Source organism: Hippichthys cyanospilos, chromosome 5 (assembly GCF_059441005.1).
Source record: "Hippichthys cyanospilos isolate Australia breed blue-spotted pipefish chromosome 5, RoL_Hcya_1.0, whole genome shotgun sequence".
Lineage (NCBI taxonomy): Eukaryota > Metazoa > Chordata > Actinopteri > Syngnathiformes > Syngnathidae > Hippichthys > Hippichthys cyanospilos.
In genome coordinates this window covers 5478688-5489302 of record NC_142373.1, presented here as the reverse complement: position 1 = coordinate 5489302, position 10615 = coordinate 5478688, and positions in this window count along the sequence as shown.

Genomic DNA, 10615 nt, shown 5'->3' with positions numbered 1-10615 from the left:
TGCAGTGCTTTGCAATCAGCGTTGCCACTTCGTAGCTTGCCTTTGTGGCATTTTCATTTGACTCACGGACTCTTGTGAAAAAGCTTTGCTGTGCCGTTAAAACAGCTTCCAGTTGCTTCACTTTTTCACCGCGTTTGTTCCCAGTTAGCTTGTCGTAGCTAGCATGTTTCGTCTGGTAGTGCCTCTTGAGGATGTTGAATTCCTTGAAAACAGCCACAGTCTCTTGGCAAATTAAGCAGACACAGTTGTTTCGTATTTCAGTGAAAAAATACTCAAATTTCCACTTGTCCTGGAAGCGGCGGCCCTCGCGGTCAACTTTCCTTTTTTTGTTTACAGACGCCATGTTAGAAATGGGCCGGGCTGAAACGATCACGCAAGGTCAAGGGTCACGGCGGCCAGAGTGCGGCCACAGGGCTACTGCCATCTTCTGGTGAAATGAAAAATATGAAAAATAGCTTTTTGTACACATGTATTTTATACTGTGGTCAACAGTGCTGGCGGGCCGCATATTATTGATTTCATGATAGAGGCCGCGGGCCGGTAAAAATTTGTCCACGGGCCGCAATTGGCCCGGGGGCCGGACTTTGGACATGTCTGCTCTAGATCTTTTTGAGTTTCTCCCTTAACTTTGGCACCCACTCTGTCCATAGCTCTGCTCCTTTTTCCTCCCCACCCATCACATCAGTGTGCTAAACCTATTATGCATTGCTAAGAAAGCAAACATGTTGACTAATGAAATAACATAGTGGAATAAACCTGGCAATTTTGAAACTAAAGCAAGTCTACTTATGAATGCAGACATATTAAGCTAGATTTGTATGGAGTAAGGTCACTGTCAAAAAGATTTATGTGTGTTTCATCATTCGTATGAGTACGACTCTGTAGACATGACTTCACATCTTTGCATGAATCTCTCCTTTGGATTTGCAAATCTCTCCTTTGGATTTTTGCATTGGATCCTTTGCATTCGTGGATCTGAGCCTTTAGATTTGAGTTGAATATGCAAATTGCAATGATGTCACGCCAAGCTGATAAGCAAAGTCAGTCCATCTACAAGTCATCGGTAACTGCCAAATAAGCACAGCAATAAACAAATAAACAATAAATGTAAACTTTTGTATTTGCAAATATGTTAATCTTTATTTCGTAATAGGATTCCACCACTTCAGCGTTCGTGTGTGCATCAAAATCAATTTAAAGCGTGTAGACTAGAGTTACAGAAAGAGTCTTCAGTAAGTTGGTATTTGCGTCCGTTTGTGTCGTGAGACTTTGAATGGGAATGGGTGTTAAAATGTGATATGCGGGTTCATCCAACAGTGCGTCTTGATGGTGGTCCTCCTGCTGGTAAGCTGGTAAACGTCATACCGAATGGGCCTGAGGATCCTTATTTCGTTCACGAATTTACAAAGAGGTTTTTCCAAATCAACAGCAGTGCTTGTTTCTGCCAGCAGAGGTCACCAGCTGTCACATTAGCATTTTCCCCAAAAAATGGCAACTACTGGCCCACAAAAGCTTCATTTGAGCATCACTAAAAATCTGCATACATTCTCATTAAGATTGAAGCATGATGAGCTGTTCAAACCTTCTGGTTGGTATTCAGTTTATGTTCATTCAATAATTTTTTTTCTACTTAACGCATGTGCATTCAGAATGACTCACAGATTGAATGAATCCGGCTCAGATCTATATATATATATATATATATATATATATATATATATATATATATATATATATATATATATATATATATATATATATCTAGCTATATATCTATATCTATCTATATATATATATATATATATATATATATATATATATATATGTTTGAAAAGGTAAAATAATGTAAAAGATACAAGGGACAAACTGAAAAAAGTGGAAATGTGTGGGTATTCAAATTCAAAAAACAAATTAATAAGTGAAAATAAGTGAATGACAATGGAAAGAACAATCTTTAACATATAAAGTTGGAATTGTGTGACAAGACCAAATGCTGTAGAAGATACAAGGGAAAAACTGAAAAAAGTGGAAATTGTGTGGTTATTTGAATTGCAAAAACATGAATTAATAGGTAAAAAGAAGTATATTGCAGTGGAAAGAACATTCATTAATATAGAAGGTTTGAACTGTATGAACAGGCCAAATAATATAGAAGATACTGGGTAAAAACTGAAAAAAGTGGAAATTGTGTGGGTATTCAAATGGCAAAAACATAAATTACTAGGTGAAAGGAAGTGTATGCCAGTGGAAAGAACAATCTTTAACATATAGTTGGAACGATTTGAATCGACTAAATAATGCAGTATGTAATATGGAATTATGGGAAAATATTAAAATGTATGAATGATCATTATTAATAGTGGGAAGATAGGATGACCTCTAAGAAGAAATGAATGAGTAAAAATTTGTCAAAATGAAATTGGAAAGCTCAAAATGTGAAATTTTACATCTCCCATTGGATATGAATATTGGATATTGTTGTAAAAATATGGAATTGTGGGAAAACATTATCGGTAAAATTTATGAAGTATTGAAATGTTGGGAATGATCCATTATTCAATATGAATGAGATAATGTTTTGAATATGAAATGGGAAAGTTCAAAAAGTGAAATGTTAAACCTCCCATTGGGAATGAATGGGAAGCCCTCCCATTGGAAATTAATTATTAAATCAATCAAACAATCAAATTTTATTTGTATAGCCCTAAATTATCGAAGTCTCAAAGGGCTTCACAGATGAAAAGAGGTCATGTGGAGACCTCCTTCAAAAAAAGAAGTCGTACAGAGACATCTTTTCAGTATAAGGTACACAACAGCATCCCCTGTCAAAGCTCCCAGAAGGGGAAGAAAAACTAAAAAACCCCAATTAGGGGAAAATCAGAAACCTCCAGAAGGGACCACAGGTGGGAGGAGCCCACTTCCAGGCCCACAGGTTGAAGTGGATGCTGCATGTACCAAATACAGACATACACATAAACAATACAAATTACAGAAAACATATTGTGTTATGTAGTGCAGTGATGTCTTGACAGCAGGCAAAGCCATTGGGCAGGAACCATCCCACATTCCAACCAGGTGGACCGCAGACGCCCCATCTCCTAACCCGCGATGGTCGATCAGCGCAGGGCCCATTGGAGGCGGTCAAGTGAACCCTCACCATCTAGCTACCCCCCTCTCCCAGCTCTCTACAGAAACTGTAAAGTGAGAACCTGTTAAGTGAGAATAATCTGCTAAACCTCTCATCGTTGCCTCTCGCAGGCAGAGGGCCAGAGACAATAACTCGATGCCGACTCATCTTTCTAGCGAGATTACAAGTCCTAGCTATGTTCTTCTTTGTAATCTCAGACTGCCTCATTCTAGTATCGTTGGAGCCGACATGTATCACTATGTCCGAGTAACTAGTGTTGTTTGCACTAAACTGGTGTTTAGGCCTCTTGCGTGTCAGCTCCCTAAGATTAGCTTCAATGTCGGGTGCTCTGGCCCCAGGAATACACATTACGGTGGCTGGCGTTTTAAGCTTGATGTTACGGGTGATGGAGTCCCCTATAACTAATGTGCGGGAGCCAGTAGACTGAGATGGAGTTTGCCTAGCAAGGGGGCTAAAACGATTATGCGTCCGAACAGGCTTACCGCAGCTCGCAGGCTTCTTAGGGCTAATGCTTGCCGGACTAGCGGGTAGGCTACGACCCGCACTAGCCGACGCTAGCGGCATTGCGGGAGGGCTACGGCCCGCACTGTCACTATCAGATGTGTCTGTCTGATCTACGATTATCAGACTACTCTGCTCTAGCTGACGGACACGGCCCTCTAGGAGAGAAAGCCTCTCCATGAGAATAACGCAGGTTTCGCAAGTGACAGATGCGGTGGAAGTGCACGGAGCCATGCTTACCTTAGTACAGCCGCGCGAATACTTACGCTAGCAGAGCTGCACGAGAACGAGGACGAACGGAGCTAGGAGCTGTTCAGAGAATCGGCGAATCACTAGATATCAAAGATTAGAAACAGTCCTCAAAAATGAAGAAAAAATAAAAAACACCGAACACAGGTCCGACGGGTGGTGGTAAAATAGAAAAATTTTTGGTGAAAAAGGGTGAAAAATATGGAATTATGGGAAAATATTGGAAATGATGAATTACTGGAATGATGGGAATGATCCCTAAGGCGAGATGAATGAGGTAAATATTGAAAATATGATATGTGAAAGCTGTAAATGTGTAAATATGTCAAATCACTCAATGTTAAATCAATGGGATTATTGGGGTGGAAAACAGGGAATTGTGGGAAAACAATAAATAATTGGAATGAGAAAAATGGAAGCAGTTGTCACAAGATTAATTGGAATAATATGAAATTTAATGAAAATGAATTGGATGAACTTGGAATGAGTTGAAACGTGTAAAAAAAAATGGTGAAATAAAAAATAATAATAACATTTCACCATCACACAAATAAAGAAAAGGCTTGCACTCAACAAAACAAACAGCGGTCACAATCGATCAGTCTTTTCAATATTTCCTGATTTTTCGTGACCTCTTCATGCTCTCTTTCTCTTCGCACTGAGAGGTACAGCGTATGACACTCGGGTGTTCCCAAAAGTTTTTGAAAAGCGCCGTAGAGCATTGAGGAGCTCTCTTTACCTTCAAACTGAGATGTACAATGCTGTATATTCACTCAGGTATCCGCACACGTTTTTAAGAGCACGGTAGCACATGTGTCCATCCGTGCTTTAGTGTCTCGTTGCTGCCTTGGTTAAACAATTAAAGCAGAGGTGGCCAAGTTTGGTCCTCAAGAGCCAAAATTCAGCTTGTTTTCATTGTGTCCCTTTAACTAACACAACTGATTCAATTGATCAGCATGCTTTGCAGAATCCTGATAACGACACTGATTTGAGTCAGTTGTATTAGTTGAAGAGCTACATTGAAAACAGGCTGAATTGTGGCTCTTGAGGACTGAACTTGGCCACCCCTGAATTAAAGTTTGCAAATCCAGAGCAGCTCGAGACACCAAATTGATCCTTTGCAAAGAAAAGGCATCACAAATCCATCTGCGCTTGTGCAGAAGCCCGCAACTGTTGAAGCAAATACCCTAGCGCCTCAGGGAGCAGGCAGATTACTTACAGCCTGGCGACACAAGTTAGCTGAATTCTAATTGGCTAAAAACTCCAACTTAAAACTACAACACTACAAAGAGCCTAACACAATGGACATAATATGACATGAAAAGAACAGAATATGGAATAGTTTTATAAATCAAATAAAGTATATAATACAGTGGGCAGCCGTGTCACGAGATTAATCCGTTCTGTGGCTGGGCTGGTAAGGCGAATTCGCCATATAAAAGGAATAATGATTCATTTTGGATTCATGTGCCAATCATGAAAGCTATTTTGGCCCATTCAGCAACTACATCTTACACCAACGCTGTCTGCTCCAAGGCCTTTTTGCCATTTGCTAATGTGCGCTTTCTATCTCACAACCAACCCACCTGGCCATTTGTCAGAGCAAGGGGCATTGACAAGTGCAGATCAGAGAAGTTTATTCCCAGAGGGGTCTGCTTTAGATTATGGTATGGGCCATTATTGTCATATCCTCCTTGTGGCCTTTCAAGTATAAATGTTCTTCAGTCACCCAGCACTAAAGTCAGATTTAATACAAGAGTAACAATGAGTAAGTGCTGAGGAGAAATCACTCAGTAACTATTTCTATGTTACCATGTATAAGAGTTGCCAACACAACAATAGTTTTTGCATTGTTGCCAAAGTAAAAACTATAGCTAAAACAGAATATATCTCCTCCTTTGTATACTCTTCATATTTTCTTGTGTTTGTATCCGTAAGTTATGTATTTGTTGCGTGTTAAGTTCATTCAGATTTCTCACATTGTGAGCGGTCAGTGTAATGTTGAATGCCATCAAAGCATTTGTTTTTCCTTTTCTTCGTGATGCCGTTCGAGTTCATTTTACTATAAATACTCGAAGTGGAGTGGTATCCATGTATTATCACATTTATGATTGTGTGTATGTGCAAAAGACTGCAATTAATAAACAAGTTGGATGGAATACCTTTCCATTTGATTCTTAAATGAATCAGCTGGAGATGTCATAACTATACACGATTCATACACGATTCTCTTCGTTTTACTAATATTCCAGTGTGCAAACAAGGAAGGACTCGGCCTTTGGTTCAGTCTCCTCGCTTCTTTTATTGAAAACAATGCCACAACAATATCAGCCAACACGAGATGATGTTAGCTGGAACAGGCACTTGTGGCTTACTACACACTTGAATTTACCAACATGTAAGTAAGAAGCTGTCAGTGATATAAAGATTAAATAGAGCATATTTTGCTTAAATTGCTACTACAAACCAGAGACCCTCGTGAGGATAAGCGATTAAAGAATGTGGTTGGATGGATGTAATTAAAAAAGCATTATTCCGTGATACAGTAACTGTCCTTGAAGTAAAAATTTGGAAAACCAGGGATTGAACTGATTGCTTTTCTGTTAACTGCGGAGGGAAAAAAAATCTACAAGATGTCTTGCTTATTTATAAATGATTTTCCTCGCAAAGGAAAGAAGGCAGCTTTTTTCATGTTCAATTTTTCCATTGTTAGGCAAGATGGAGGTGTGATTAAGGAGTGGGCCATGCAATTACTGATAAAGTAGTTGAGAAATATAGGGTCCCACATCTAATTTAAAATGTGTCTGCATTTCCTTTGAACCTTATTCAACAGACCTATCCATTAAATTAAATTCAGGCATTCCACATTCTATTTAGGAAGGAGAACACCGGAAATCAGGATTTAACATTTCTCTCCATTCATGTTAGCTATCAAGGCAATGATTAAAATCTGCAAAGCTACAGAATTAATTAACTTTACACTCTACTTTTAGCTTCTTGGCAAGGATATTAAAATGGTTTCATCTTTTTGTGCAAATGAGTCCTTAGCATTGCTGAAAATTACTTGTATACAAGGCTTTCAGTGATAAAATTAAGGTATAGTTTCTTATCCAAAACAGCTTTAATATTGCATAATGCTGAAAAAAAATCTAATACATTTGATAACAATGTATTAAAATTGAAGCAGTCACTGATAAGCGTGAGGAAAATTGACTGAACATACAGAAACAGAATCATTCACTTTTCAAAAGTAAAGCATGACATTTGATGGTACGACTACTTGCAGCATATTACTGATTAGGGCCTGAGCAGGACAGTGTCTTGTTTTTCACCAGATTATTATTATTATTATTATTATTATTATTATTATTATTATTTACTCTTCCCTAAACCCTAAACATGCACGAAAAGTCAAATTTTGCACAGTCGTCAGGCCTAGCAACATTTTTGATGTATTACTGTTTCCAAAAACAATGCAAAAAAAGTGTCTCTGCAGCGCCACCTAGGGTAGAAAAAAGCCAGTCAGTACCGGCCCATTGAACCTAGAGCTATGAAAATTATTATGCATATGAAGGACCTCAAAACCTACAAAAAAGTCAGTGCGGGCCATATGCTCAGATATACAGTACTGAAAAAGAGTTTTGAATGTGCAATTTGGTGATGATCCACGGACATATATGTTGGGGGCAGGGCTTCAAAATAAGTGTTTAAAATTTCATTCGCCATGAGTGACAAAAACGTTAATAACCCAGCTGAACAAGCTTAAAAAAATCTGAAACTTTACAGAGACATGAAGACATTTGACCTTAACACATCTGTACCAAAAATTTCTGCATTTCTTATAGAGCCACCTAGTGGCAAAGAAAAATGTCATTTTTTCCACACTTTCATGTACTGTTCTGAGTCTGTGAATAAATTAATTGAAAATTAGAATACCATTAGGACATGGAACATGAAGCTTCTAAAATTTCACAACTTTTTGATAATGGACATGGCCTGTACCCTGCCTCAAAGTCCGATGTCTCGCCAAAACGAACAGAGTTGCTGTAATTGGACCCAGATAGTCTTATCTTCTCTGAATTTCATATATTTGATGGTGGTCCAATGCAAAACACACCTACAAATGTATTTTGTATCATGGTGCTAGCGACACCTAGTGGCAACAAAAGATGTCATTAGAATGGAAAGATTACAGCCAATCCTGTTTGGTTTGACGTAGAGCTATGAAACATTTTAGGCAAGTGTAGGACTGTAAGATCTACAAAAAGTCAATGGAAGTCAAGTGCTAGGCTGTACAGAAAAACCTTTATGAGTTTTTGAATGTGCAATTTTGCGCCGTTCTTGGAAATGTGCTGGTCTCAAAGTACTGCCTTTTTATCTTAAAAGGTTCACCCGATGTCAGGTTCATTTGTCAGACATTTGTAAGAAATTGTACACAAAAAAGGAGACAAGGCAATCTTCCCAACTCATGCATGAGGGGAGCGAAGAGGAACTGGCCAAGGACAATTCTACCGCGCTCTGCCAATCTCTCCGACTCCCCTTATTTTATTTGATACAGAGATCCCTAACTACATGAAGGTCGCGGCCCTCAAGGGGCAGGAAAAAACACAAGTCTATGGCCGGGACATTGTGTACTTGTCCTTCTATGTGTGAGCATGTGGGTGAGAAACTAATACATGTATGAAAAAATAAGTAGCGAAACATGATAATGCATAGCAAAAACATCGATAAGAGTCACAGCTGTGGGAACGCTCCGACTGGCAGGCTTGAGCGGCCTTCCCTCTGCTTGAGAGAAAACAATGACGAGACAGATCTTTTCCCACAAACAGTGCACTCATTCTCTCAGCGTACCATCAACATACCTAGCAGTACATCAGCAGTTTATTTATTCATTATTATCATTCAGTATATATTTATTCATTCACACAGCAAAGCATTTCTTCATTGCGAGCATTAATATTTTGTAGCAAATGTATAATCACTATATCTACAACTATTCTAACAATAATTATTCTAACACCCGATCAACTTCAAATTTGGCGTGGACCATTATCAGACTTAGGGGAACATATATTCCAAAAATCTTGAAGATCCCATGACATACTATACGATGGGGGCGGTGCTTCAAATTATGTTTACTCTTTCCTTCGTCGAGAGTGACAAAAACCTCAGTAACATAGCTGTAACAGCTTCAAACCATCTGAAGCTTTGCACGAACATTAAGAGTCATGACTTCAATACATCTACAGTATGTGATAAAATTCCAAATTATCTTTAGTGCCAACTAGTGAGAGACAAAAATGTAAGTTTTTTAAACTTTCATGTACTGTGCAATGCCGGTTTGAGTAAAATAACTGAAAAATGTTCAGAAAAGCTTTGAGGCATGGACCATAAAGGTTCTTTTTCGACAAAGGTTGTGGCCTGTATGCCACCTCAAAATCTGATGTCTCTTAAAAACTGTAAAAGTTGCTGTAATTAGACCTAGATAATCTTATCTTTTCAAAACTTCATATATGGGATGGGAGTCCAAAGCAGAACACACCTACAAGCCTATTTTTTGTTGTAGTGCAAGCGCCTCCTAGTGGCAGCAAAATATACCGCAATTCCTTAATACTTTTATGTACTAAAGGGATATCGCTTAAGTCTTGTCTGACAAGGCTTTAGACACACCTAATACCCTTCACCAAATAGCACCATGTTTCAATAATGGGCGTGGCCTATATAGCAGCGCAAAGTCACACAACTGTAAAAATAAAAGCTGCTGTAACTCAACCCACGTCATACCACCTTCTTCAAATTTCACATATTTGATAGGAGTCCTGTACTGAAGTCATCTACAAACTCATCTTTCATTATAGTGGTAACACCACCGTGTGGCAGAAGATAATACAACATTATTTTTGCATTTTCTATTTACTTTGTTCACCCAGTTGATAAAATGTTACAAAAGTTGGACATTTTCTAAAACACTGACTGGTCATATTCACGTACCCTAATATGTGTATACACAAAAATATTCATCCTCCAACTTGTTCATACCCCGTGGACAGGTCTGCGAGGGCCATTTATAGCTGGTTGCAGCTCAGGTTATTTCTTGTTTTGGAATATCAAGGCTGGGCTGGGATATGAAAAAACAAAATGTGATTTTATATTTCATATTATTATTTATATAGTTTTAAAATATGTCATTAATTGAGGGTGCGCCTTATAATCCGGTGTGCCTTATACAGTGGGTCCCCGGGTTACGAACTTAATCCGTTCAGCGGCTACGCTCGTATCTCGAATTGCTCGTATAGCGGGCAATCCAGACCCATGTTAATTCGTGAATGCGTGCAACGCGCGCAGAAGCCTTAGGTAAAATCATCACGCTGTATACATATATTAATATTAAGTGACATAATCTACTGTACAGTTGCATTAACTAACAAATACAAAGGAAAAACGACTTTTACCTTTGGAAAACGTGACTTGTGCTAAGATAAGCAGAGATGAGCAGAGATGAATGTTCAAAGTCAATGTGGTAAATCAGATATGCTATTGGTCTTACAGTGTCAAAGTAACTTTTTCAGTCAGGGTTTTCTCTACTTCCTTCCATCCCAACCAGCTGTGCCATCAAGCTAGATAAAGGCGTTCGGCCAATAGCATATCGGCACTTCTGTGATTGACGTGTGACGCCGGCCAATAGCATCTCCGTGAGTGAGACCGGGTGACCTTAAT